The 12,825-nt window shown below is 39.7% G+C and overlaps 1 protein-coding gene and 1 pseudogene across 2 annotated transcripts in view; one reads left to right on the top strand and one right to left on the bottom strand.

The window, feature by feature from the left end:
• The window catches only part of LOC145694424 (FGGY carbohydrate kinase domain-containing protein), a 231,656-nt gene that overhangs the window by 129,139 nt on the left and 89,692 nt on the right, over positions 1-12,825 (top strand). The gene's annotated exons all lie outside the window — the stretch shown is intronic.
• LOC145694423 (ceramide phosphoethanolamine synthase pseudogene) overlaps positions 1-12,825 on the bottom strand; it is a 96,402-nt pseudogene that overhangs the window by 82,458 nt on the left and 1,119 nt on the right. The window lies entirely within an intron of this gene.

The raw sequence follows: 12,825 nt of genomic DNA, 5'->3' as shown, positions 1-12,825 counted from the left end.
TAATTTATTCTCATGTCTTTTGCTCTTTCCTTTCCCTCTTTCCTCATTTTGTTTAGCTTTCCATACTTTTTCGGTCTCTGCATGATGCGTATTATTCTTTTCGTTTCCTTTGCATTAATTCCTATCTCTTTGATCTTAAAGTGAATGGATTTTCTGCAGATTTATCTCGTGGTTGTTTCTCTAAATGATGCTCTCAGATAGTAATACTTTTCCCTCCAAATGGAGGAATATCCTGGCATGTTATGTTTTCGGGCACGTGTTTGCTGTCATGTTGGTTGTCCAACTATCAGACATCGAGTGAAACTATTCTGCTACTGGAAAAAGCTATTATTTCTTATGTATCCAACCTCCAGTTTCTACTGTCGCTGACTGTACATTGGATTATTCGGATTGAAAACACAATAACACAAACAACCATGAAATATAAGTGTGAGGTGAGGTGATTTTAGTTTAGCGTCCCTTTTCAGCAGCGAGGCTATATGAGACGTGGACCTACTGATTAACGTGGAATCCGAACCACATGAGCTCCCGCCGGGAACCGAACCCGGGTCTCCCACGCCATAGGCGCGTACGCTAACCGCTTAGCCACGAGGGAGCTCGAAATATAAGTGTATGTACGCAGTTTATTGAAATTGATATTATAGCACACTGAGTATTCAGATTGAAAACAAGAAAAGCTAAGTTATAAATTGAGAAATTCATATGCAATTTATATGACATCTTTTCAGTTGTTACTGAATAGTGGTTCATTCTAGACATATTTCCTTTATTCTTTTTGCCAGATATGCACATTCTAATATCGTAGTTAACTACCTCTTGTTAATGAGCTAGAAGTGTTTCCCTCGGGGCAAAATATGTTTTGAGAAAATCTTGATGGAATTCATATCTCAAAAACTCCGCTATCTTTTGACAAGCCGACAGGTGCCAATAGTTGACAATTGAGATGGTAATTTTTAACCTTGAGAATTTTCCGGAATTACTGAAGCTCCTTACTGATGAGAGGAGTTGATATAGCTAATGGTTTTACCAAAACAGACAGGGTAAACAATACGTACAACCATTTCCTGAAGTCCTGTACGTGCTTTTTCTTATTCATATCTTCCTTTACCACCCCTTTATAAGGGTAGTGTTCTGGCCATTGACCTCCAAGAACAAATCGTGCGAATCTATGCTTCTTTGTGTCCAGTCACAAATACAGAACATCTACCTCTCATATGGGAATTCGAAAGAGTTAAGAAAAATAACAAAACTGTATTTTTCGTGGCCAAGATACGCAGGTAAATTAATCGTTATCATCATAGGGTAAACATTGCTTCAGTGTGGCCAACTTCCAAGATAGACAGGTGGCCAACTTATAGAGTAGTAAGTAACGAATGTCTTATGGGAAAATGCAGGTTCAAGACGAACTAGGCCAAGATAAGCAGGTGGCCAACTTAGGTGGCCAAGTTGACAGGTTTCACTGTAGTTAGGCTTGCCATGTTTGTTTTCTGTTGCAGCTTGTATGTTTTCTGGGGACAATTGAATATCGAGTTTCCTAGAATCAATTTCCGTTTTATTCAGAAGAAGCTATCACAGACGATTTTTCCTTTAAAGTCACATTGCTTTTTATTCTTTACCACCACATGATTATTACACATATCCTACCATCAAACCGATCTGCTGTGCACTATATTGCTGATATTCATTTGATGCGATGCATATTAACTTACAAACTTTGATAAAACTACTTTTGACTTTTTACTTAGATTGGGTTGTATTGAGTGCATTGATTATACATACATGATTTTGAGTCGTTATTTTAGAAGCCTGTTGAGATTAGCTTTCAGCTATTCCTGAGCTACACTTGTGCATTCGTAATTTGGTTCACTTTCCAGAGATTCCCAATTCTCATTATCGCCCAATTCCAGCCTTTTCAAAGATTGTTCTCTTTAACCTAACCTGGCTTATCCTGGTCTAACATTTCCTGGCAACCAAACATTTCGTGTCTGTTATGAGCAATATTGGTAATTGAGATTTCTTCGGGCACATTTTCTGACATAATTAATAGATGGCACAAACATATAAGAAAGTAAGGGATTATCCATTAAGTACAAAGCGCTATTTTTAACAATTTTTAACTCTCTTTGTTCTACAGTTACCTTCAGTGGCGGATTTACTCCTGAAAGGGCCTGAACTTCTCCAAAATTTTAGGATTTCTATAGAAAACGAATCAAATGTTACTCATAAACCTTGAAACCCTCTTCCTAAAATTCTGGGATTTCTAAACACGAAGTATTCCTAAGAGAAGTCCCTACCAAAATATTTTCTAAATCTGTCGATGGTTACTTTCGTGTTCATCTCCTTATTCCCTAATACTCAGATATTAGGAGCTCTAATACTCAGATTATACATCACTGTCTATTTTCCCGTTTCTTCTTCAGCTTCTTAAATATTGCCAGAAATGTTTCGTTTTATTTGGCAATTTTACGATCAGTGAGATGCTACAAAATGATTGAAAGTTTGCGATGGTTAAATTGTTAAAAAGGATCCTTTATGTCACAAAGTGTAACAAATTGTAAACCTTTCTCACGTTCTGTAGCGTTTGAATTTTGTTATGGTGTCAAGGGCCCTTTTTGTCCCTGGATACCCAGTAGCGATTTCTTAAAAAATGCACTGCTTCAACAAACTTTTCTTATTAGATTACGCAATTTCTAGTTTCTTACTCCGATTATTCAAAGTATTCAAATGTTCTCGGAGGGAGTGACCGCCCCTCCCTTTATTCCGTCCGTGGTGTCATTCAGTTTGGCTTTTCGCTACTAATTCAAAGTGCTTTCCGAAACAAGTTGTCTTCTTGTGACAGCAGGGGGTGGAAGAAACAAACAAACCGTGAAAGGAAGAAAGAAGAGGTTTTGGGCTCTTCCAGTCCAGACCATTCTAACCACTGAGAAGTGAGAATCACAACGTGATTTTTCTGGTAAGAGCGTCCTTTTAAAAGCAGCTAACAAGCAAACAGATGGTCAGCCCTCTCCCCTCTGCAGCATACTTGTTATTCTCTGTTGCCAAACTTACTGAAGAATATATTGCAATTAATCTAACGCATGTAACGTAAATTGGAGACCGTGGTTGGATTTATATGGGTCTTGTGTATTTGTATTAAAAATTTCAACTCATTACCTGCAATACTTTGTTAGAAATTACCATATTAAATTTTACATGTTATCAAATGGAGAGTTAGAAACCTAAGCGGAGATAGTAGAAGATCCCCTTACTACAACGAATCTTTCTTTACACCTAACATTCCCCACACCGAGTTTTCCGTACACCGAATTTTCTGTACACCGAATTTTCCTACACCGAATTTTCCTACACCGAAATTTCTTACACCGAATTTTCCTGCTCCCACCGCGGCCGATATATTTACAACAACGCGGGGGTGCACGTGCACTTTTGCACCTCCCTAAATCATGCCCTGCCTAGGACCCCAGTTTTTTGAGTCAAAAAATAATTTATTATTTATATATTTTTGAAAGTTTATAGTAAAGTCATGATATACCTATCATAGTCTGGGGTCTGGCTGGCTCCCCGATTTTTTACCTTCTACATCCGACACTGACTCTGGCCCGGCCCTGGGTTCACGTAGGGATCTGAAAATTTCTTGAAAATACGTATTACGTACACAATGCGTGTGCTAAATTTCAATCTTGTATCTTGAAAACAAAGGGATGAAAATTTTTTTGAAAGTCTGAATTTAGGCCACACACGCACGTATAACTAACCGGTTAGCGTACGCGCCTTTGGCGTGGGAGACCCGGGTTCGATTTCCAGTGGGAGCTCATGTGGTTTGGATTCCACGTTAATCAGTAGGTCCACGTCTCACATAGCATCACTGCTGAACAGGACATTAAACTCAAAATCAACTCAATCATATTATAAAAATTTACTGCGTCGTTACTATTTGGCCTAGAGTCATGGTTCAAACACTATTTTCTTCAATATAACAAGCCCTTTCCAACGGTATGACTCACATGTGCGTATCTACACCTAAAGCGGAAAAATTGGTAAAAATCAGAATTTTTTTCTGAAAAAATCGCCCCTCGGAATAGTTGCAACCCTCAGCCTCGGGCCCGAGTACACATGGATCTAAAGAATTGAGAAATAGGCCTACTCAAAGGTGCACACAATCCGTGTGCAAAGTTTTAATCTGGTATGTTAGAAACTAAAGGCTTGAAAAAGTTTTGAAATTTCCTCAAGGATAAGTCACTTCCCTCTGTCCCCACTTGGCGCCACCAAGATGACCATCTGATTCCAAAATGCATCCTTTTTTTGACCAATAAAAAAAGCCGGCCTAAATATCTGTTATAGAACCTAAATAAGCGGTCAAAGACAACACTTACGCCATGGTATCTAAAGATACCATGAATCCTAAAAGATTTAACGAGAAGTTGCGTAGTTACGGATTAGTATACAAGGTATATATGTGGGGGGGTGTTGTATGTTTAAATACTTGGGACAAGAATGTATATTTTATCTTTTAATTTAGATATATTCTGTGGACACAAATACAAAAAAATGAATTAAAAACCCCAGCAATAAAATGACACTCGTCTTTCAGCTTACTATTAACGATTCTTAAGTGTCTAAATAGGCAACACCGTTCTATATTTCTTTTCTTTTTTAAACATAAACACAATTATATCATTGCTACGGACATGATAATTGCAAAAGCCGCATAATAGTTCTTTTCCATTTCAAGCTCTTTATTTTACTACGGCGGGAACACAAATTACCAAGAAACAGGAATTGTCCTTTCACAAGTGGCAGGTAGAAACGCACACACACACACCACAAGCAAACATCGTGGCCCTGTATTTTTCTGAAATAGTTCACATAACCTCCGAAAGATGTCAGACTCTATTGACCTCTGTGAGGAATATCTCCGAGCGATATCGCCGTGTGTGAATAGAAAATATCTCTCTTGCATATGATAAAAAAATCTCCACCCTTGATGATTTATCATAACGTCTAAAAAGGGCCTAAGACTAGAGACTTGAAATTTGGCATTTGGATTTCTCATTTAAAATAATTTGACACGCGTTTCAACTTTTTTTTTATATTATATTAAAACGGAGAAAAAAGAGATGGAAAGAAAAAGTGGCGGCGATTGCAAATATTATATCAATATATCAATAAGATACCAATATCTAAGAATCTTTGAAGGTTAGAAACATGAAATTTCGTATATGGACTTTCCACTTAAAATAATTCAATACGTATAGCAGCATTTTTTATATTTTACCTAGAAGGGAAGAAAAGGGGTGGGATTATTATTATTATTATTATTATTATTATTATTATTATTATTATTATTATTATTATTATTATAAGATGCCACATCTCGGGATCCCTTGCGGTTAGAAACATGAAAGTTGGTAGTTTGATTTTTCATTTAAAATAATTCAACATTTATTTGAACGTTTTTTTTTTCACTTAACGTAGAAGAGAAGGAAAAACGGTGGGGCTGGTTCATTAAAATGCCTTAGGAGGTGTTTGAATTTCGTGACACAGTCTTAGCTCAATCCAATTCTATATGAAAGGCAGAAGGAAGAACGCGAAATATTGTGCCACAGTACCACGTAGGAACATTTGCTACGGCCGTATGTCGAGCAGATTGGGGATCTGGGGTGAGCCCCACCTAGACGAAGGCTAGTATAATATACCTAGGTAATTTTATTGTTGTTGTAAGCAGTGGCGGATCCAGGATATGATCAAGGGAGGGGCTAAACCATACTTTGCCGTTTTATCCAGTGTAAACCAAGATTGAAGCCCATTTTATCCAGTGTAAACCTGAGCGTCAAAGGGGGGGGGCTGTAGCCCCTATAGCCCTCCCCTTGGATCCGCCACTGGTTGTAAGCATAACTATAATTATACTATGTTTCGTGGACTCCACACAAATATAGAGATAGATTAATTTTGTATTAATTTTTCTAACTGGTGTCCCGCAAGTTACTCAAAATATAAGTGATTAGAGCAAATTGTACACTCTTTCGTTAAAATGAATGATATCGTCAATACAGTGATATCGTCAATGATTCTTTTGTACAAGTACTGTGCCAGACAGTGCATCTCATATGTTGCGGTGACTGTGTGTGAAGTGAATCATGATACCGTCACGTCTCCGAAACGGAAGTACGTATTTAATTCAAATCTACAGAAAAAATACTCCCATTACAAAAAAAAAAAAAAAAAAATCGGGTCCCAAAGTGGAATCTGGGAATCTTTTTTTTTTTTTTTCAACCCCTTTCAGCCCCGGATTCATATGAGTCCCATTCTTGCAAATTAAATACTGGTCACCTTGAAGCTACGCTCATCTTCGACAAAGCGAACCGCCCCTCCCAAACGATTCTTCTGGATCCGCTAGTGTCTGCAATGCCAATAAACCAAAACGTAAGTAACATTTAATAAGTCGGAATGATGGTAAATATTCTTTAAACATCCTTAACAAATTCATAAGTAATAAGACCATATTTAATTTTAGGAAAATATATCCACCAATTCCATAAACCATCTCACTCTAATACTAAAATAGTAGGAAAGAAACTTTACAGAATATAGAAGCAAAGACTAGTGAATACCTTCGTTAGTGAATACCTTCAAAAAACTGATTTGTTTTCTTATTATTTAAATATTAACTGGAAAAGTGCCAATTACTGTCTGGGTGCCAATCACTATGGTTTCCCCTATATTATTTAAAATAAATATTTCTTGTTGGAAACAGACTTCATGATGCTGGTAATTAAATTTATGAAGCTGATCTTCTATTTGAATACTACATTCATAAATCATGTTTAGGTTGTATTAATTTAAGGTCACATAGGGCAGTGCTAAAGGAATTGCTCAAACAAATCCCAGCATGAATTGCTTGATTGTTGTCAAATACAAGAAAATTCTTGAACAGTAGCGAACACCTAAGTCTTCTCTTTGCCACAAACAAGTTCCTTATCATTGAAGGTGGAAACAAGTTTTTGTTTTTCTTAATTTTAACAGATGTATAAGGAGAATCAAGAAATAAAGATAAAAGAGCTAGTTGCACTGCAATTGCAAACTGATATATTGAGATTGAAGCTCGATATTGAATTCTATATATATAAAAAAAAATGATTACGATTTTTACTTTCCAGGTGTGTTTACTCTCTCTCTCTCACTAACATAATAGATTTTTCCTCTCCTTCGTTGTTCATAATGGGGTAGCATACTTAAAATCGTAGCTTTTAAGATGTGTTCTTTCTGGAGAAAGGGGACGGCATATGATGCTATTGCACGGGACGGCAAATTGCCTAGGGCCGGCCCTGATTTCTATAGTATTTCCTTCACTTTCAAATTGATATTGTCTGTCTCATAATCACAGGAGAAAGGTGAACCGTTGTACAGATCATAGGTGTCCAAACTTGCGAGCCCGACGATCGTGAGCTCGGCACTCACGCTCAACCGGACTCGGGCTCAATAATTGAGCGCGAGCCCGAGCCCCAATGAAATAAGTGAGCGTGAGACCACTTGAGATTAGTGAGCGCGAGCCCCAGTGAGCGCGAACTCAATCGAGTGAAGTGAGTGCGAGTGCGAATGAGCGCGAGCCCAGTTAACAGAAGTGATCGCGAGCCCAGTTAAGAGAAATGAGCGCGAGTGCGAATAAGCGCGAACCCAGTTCAGAGAAGTGATCGCGAGCTCGAGTGAGCGCGAGCCCAGTTGAGGGAAGTGGTCGCGAGCCCAAGTGAGCGCGAGCCTACTTAACAGAAGTGATCGCGAGCCCAGTTCAGAGAAGTGATCGCGAGCCCAGTTAAGGGAAGTGATCGCGAGCCCAAGTGATCCCGAGCCCAGTTGAGGGAAGTGATCGCGAGCCCAAGTGAGCGCGAGCCTAGTTAACAGAAGTGATCGCGAGCCCGAGTGATCGCGAGCCCAATTAAGAGAAATGAGCGCGAGTGCGAATGAGCGCGAGCCCAGTTCAGAGAAGTAATCGCGAGCGCTAATGATCGCGAGTCCAGTTGAGACAGGTGAGCGCGAGCCTGAGCGAGCCCAGTGGAAAATGGCCATCTCTGGTACAGATATAGTATAAGATTAGATCTTTGGGGCACATCAAATCATTTCTTTGTTAAAAGAAGTACTGTATAGTTTTATTAAGAAAGTGCACTGATGTCTGTCGAGTTACTAAGATGAGACGGGGTCTAGACTGGATGGATGTCCCGTGATTGCGTTTCTGGTATACTCATAACACAAATATTAAAAAGAGCTATGTGGGGGAAATGTGGGGAAAGTGTGCGGACCTGGTGAACCCCCTCCGTTGGTGCACTCCTGATGCGTCTTCACTTCAATTATAGGTTGGTGGCAACATTGAGATTTTAAAGCTTTTCTCTCCCTTCAGAGAGATGTTTTATACTTTCATAAGGTCTCTTCTTCGTAACTGTATCTAAATATTCTATCCTTGGTCTTCCTCTTCCTGGTGTTCCTTCTGCCTTTCCCTCTATCAGCACAGTTAGGGGCCGCGGTGACTCGGTGGTAGAGCGTTTACCTCTGGTGCTTGGAGTTCCAAGTTCGATCCCAGCCCCCACCAAGTGAACTTTGTGGTGGACAAACACAGTGTGCGTGGGTTTCCTCTCACTTTCTTCATTCCACTATTTGATTCATTACTCATCATCACCGTCTCCTTTAGCCTAACCGGCATAGCCGTGGGACGTAAAACTCAAAGATTTCATTTCATTTTTTTCTATCAGCACAGTGATCCAATCGGAGTGAAAAATAAGATGGCCAAGCATGCTGATTCTTCTTTTTTCTGTTATCTTCATGATCTGTCGTTCTTCATTAACTTCCTTAGTACGTCTTCATTCCTTTTCCTTTCGGTCCATGATATGCGCAGCATTCTGCGCCAAGACCACATTTCAAATGCTTCCAGCTTGGATATTTCCCCCTGATGCTAGCGAATCTTATATTCTGTACTGTTTGTCTGGCAGAAGCAACAAACTCCAATATAATTCATTTGGAGTTAGTTATTTCTGCCAGAATCAGGGGCGTAAATAAGGGCCCAGAGACCTCGCATTGCGGAAGGGGGCAAGTCATCAGGGGGGCCCCAAATCGTCAAATGAGACGTACAGAAGAGTCCTGACTCCACACTGTCTGCGGGGAGGCCCCCAAACCTTTAGTTACGCCACTGGCCAGAATGACAACAATATCTATTCACTCGTAGCACTTTGCATATTACATCTAGTACTTAATGAAGCGAAAATTCATACCTCACATTGCCTCAGAAACGAAGCTATATGAAGTAGTTTTAGATAAAATCCGAAGGAGTTAATGCATTCACATTTCAAGGCTCTTCTACCAGTAGCGGACCTAGAAGATGAACACTTGGGGGGGGGGGGGCAGCTAGAACCCAGATTATAACAAATAGACCCTATATCATTTGACAGTCAAAAAACTGGGGGCCTAGTCCCCCCGGTCCAGGGTTAGATCTGCCAGTGGCCGCGGTAGCCACTAGACCAGTGAACAGTAGTTGGATAAACTTCTAAGAACTCGAGTTCGATTCCGGACAGGAGCTCATGTGGTTTGGTCTCCACGTTAATCAGTAGGTCCCGTCTCATATAGCTTCGTTGCTTAAAAGGACGTTAAACTCAAAATCAACTCAAACTTTTAAAAATGGTTAAAAAAACTAGCAGGTGGATAGAATTGACATTAACAGTTAATTCTTAGACTTTTAGACAAGAAAACAATAAAGTAGGCCCTATATCGCTTTCTGATTCTTGCACAAGATTCTGCAACTTTCCCATTGTCAAGGTCCTTCCTATTTCCTGGTTAATCACCTTTTGTGAATCACTTAAATGTCTTGCATTTTCCTTCCACAGAGGAAATAAGGAAATTATGTAGTGTTAATCACGTACATACTTCAGTACATACTTTCACAATATATCAAGCCACGTGGAGAAAATACAAAAACGAATTGAATATTACAGAAATAAAGTTGACACAATGGGGTAGAAGTTGAGTAATGGGCATTGGAGTGAGTGCATCTAAAAGCAGTCATCTGCAGTAAATTGCTTTCTCAAACCCAATTACTGTAGAGTTGCCGCATTTCATTAAAAATATTCTGTTTTCCCTACATTTCATAAAAATTGTTTAGTAGTATATATAGGGTGGACCTTTTATCTTGAAAATGAAATGAAATCTTTGAGTCCCACGGTTATGCCGGTTAGGTTAAAGGAGACGGTGATGATGAGAAATGAATGAAATGGTGGAGTAAAGAAAATGGGAGGAAACGGGAGAATCTCGAGGAAACCCATGCACATGGTGTTTGTCCACCACAAAGTTCACTTGGCGCGAACTGGGATCGAACCAGGGACCCCATGCACCAAAGGTGAACGCTGTACCACTGAGCCACCGCGGTCCCCCCATTTATCTTGATTTGCCCTTGTAACTTTTAAACTAATGACCAGAGAACACTAACAGATGACGCTAATAATATTGACAAGAGTGGATTATTTTGAACTGTTAGTGAGCAGTGTCTTCATATTTGTCACACGCTGTTTCAAACTAGCCGTCGAAACAAAGAATACTTCATCATCATTCAGAAAGAACTTTTTGGTCTTTGCGAATTATGTCGGAGAATTTGAAGCTTAAAATACATAAAACGATAATTATGCCTGTTGTACTGTATGGTTCTGAAACATAGTCTCTTACTTTGAGGGAAGGACGCAGACTGAAAGTATGTGAACATAATAATCATCATCATAGGTATTCTGCCATTATTGGCAGAACACTTGGTGCAACTGAGAAGCTTCTACGCTCCACGATCTTCCGCTGACCTCTTCGTCTTCACGTTTTACTTTTTCTGTTTTGTTATCATCCGTCAATTATAGCCTCTTTCGCCCTCTCCCTCTTTTTCCTGCCACCATACCGTCTACCACGTCCCTCATGATGCAGTTCCTTCTTAATCAATGTTTCAACCAATTTCTCTTCCTCTTCTTAATCATATCTAAAACTTTTCTTTTCTCACCCATCATTTCTAACATATTCTCCTTCGTTTCCTGTTCGACCCCATTAATTCTCTCCGTTCTTCTCCACTCCCATATTACGAAAGCCTCCAGTCATTTTCAATCACTTTTGCGTATAACGTCCATGTTTCTGCACCATGTAGTACAGTACTCCACATGAAGCATTTTATATTTTTTTATCAACTCTTTATTCAATCTTTTTTTTTTTTTTTTTGCTGCCAGCAAACGGGAAAATAGAGTGGTGGTTTCCCGTTGCCTTCCACCCCGCAGTATCCCAGCCGTTAAAGTCACTCTGACCACGCCTGGGACTAATGTCCAAGTTGCCGTACCAATCACTATGATTTCCGCCATCTTGGCTACTGGAGAACTGCTGCCTTCTCCCAGAACACTCTCAGCTGCGGCAAGTGGCCTGCCAATAAAGGCAGAATGCCTATGATGATAATGATTATTCAATCCCACAAAATAGACTTTTCAGTAGAAAAGTAGATAAAAGGGCCCGCGGTTCAAATTTCATTGCAATGTGTTCTTGACAGGGGCGGATCCATGGGGGACGATCGGGGCGATCCCCCCCAGAAGAGGTTTTTTTTTATTTTATATATAAATAAAACTCATCCCAGAGAACAGCACACAACTTCCTTCTACCTGATTCTTAATACATATAAGTGCCTCACCTCTTCTCCATAGCACAGTAGTAACTTCCATACTGTAAGCATTACGTTAAACTTTCCGGGTAAGTAAAAAACTGGGACATTATTGTTCCGAGAAGTTGTTAACATGGGAGTAGAATTAATGCGTCTGGACGTCAGGATAGAAGAGAGTGAAAAACGAGGTCCAAGGGCTAGGGCAGTGGTGCCAAGGAACAGCTACCAAGTTCATCGTGCCAGAAATATAGTTCCTGAATGCAGGGATAAAAGTGGATCTGAAAAGGTAGGGGGACGGTAAGTAGCGGCATGACATCACGCCGTCTTGCCCATTGTAATTTTTTTTTAGAAACTGGGGCGACACCTTACATATTTTTTGGAGGTGAGGGGACGGTATCCTCCCGCGTCCCCCCGCACTTTTACCCCTGCCTGAATGTGGATATAGAGAAGATTCGAGAGACGCGGAATCAATGGATTTTAGTCATCGTCTTGTGCATCGCCCTAAGCAGAAAGAAGGCCCATGCAGAACTAGAATCTACCAGACTATTTGAAGAGACGTCATGACCCAACTGTCCGGCCAGAGCCTTCAGGAACTCAATAACAACGATATGGACAGAGAAACAAGAACAATACTGAAGTCTTTGCTAACAATAGCTACTATGCTTAAGAACCTTTCCTGAAGTTAATTCCTTCTTCCTTTCCCTTTTTACCTTCCTCAGTTGTATGTTTAGTTCTATTTATGTAAAAACCTTTGGACAGTAGCAGTAGATCCGTCTTCATTGTAAGTTCTCGTCAGAGAGTGTCAGTTTACTGCCAAAACGGAGAATGTGGGAGAAACGGGAGAACCCAGATAAAATCCACGGACACGATATTGTTCCTAACAAATTTTCATGGCCTGAATCGTAATATATATACCATTCCGATTATTTTATATTTCTTTCTTAATCCCACTTTCATTTTCTATCCTGTTTGTATCATACATAGATTAGTCCGTCATTGTGAACTCAGGATTCGCATTTTTGAACATTTCGTATTTTTTCGTCACCTACGCCTACTAATCAACATTCATGACAAATTTGACTTTCCAAGCTTCAACCATTTGGAATACCTATCTTTTCGACATAGATTTTAAGGGGCCATCTTGGATTCAAGGTGACCATAGACTTTTCAGT

The sequence above is a fragment of the Thermobia domestica genome, chromosome 9, assembly GCF_964235325.1.
Source record: "Thermobia domestica chromosome 9, izTheDome1.hap1.1, whole genome shotgun sequence".
Taxonomy (NCBI): Eukaryota; Metazoa; Arthropoda; class Insecta; order Zygentoma; family Lepismatidae; genus Thermobia; species Thermobia domestica.
This window is presented reverse-complemented; position numbering and strand designations above follow the sequence as displayed.